This window comes from Aptenodytes forsteri, unplaced genomic scaffold (assembly GCF_000699145.1).
Source record: "Aptenodytes forsteri isolate BGI_AS27 unplaced genomic scaffold, ASM69914v1 Scaffold276, whole genome shotgun sequence".
Taxonomy (NCBI): Eukaryota; Metazoa; Chordata; class Aves; order Sphenisciformes; family Spheniscidae; genus Aptenodytes; species Aptenodytes forsteri.
In genome coordinates this window covers 595,096-595,349 of record NW_008795479.1, presented here as the reverse complement: position 1 = coordinate 595,349, position 254 = coordinate 595,096, and positions in this window count along the sequence as shown.

Genomic DNA, 254 nt, shown 5'->3' with positions numbered 1-254 from the left:
GGGGACATGGGGGGCAGGGACGATGGGGACATGGGGGACACTGGGCTCAGGGGGGGACAGGGACACCAGGAATGGGGACACTGGGGACAGGGACACCGTGAATGTGGGGGACACAGAAGAGACACTGGGGACACTGGGGGTGTGGGTCCCGGGGGGTGGGAGCCCCCCAGGGTGGGGGTCAGTTCCCAGGGGGTGGCCAAGGAGGCGCCGGCTGGGGCTGTCCCCTGGTGCCACCACCCAGGTGGCACACACAC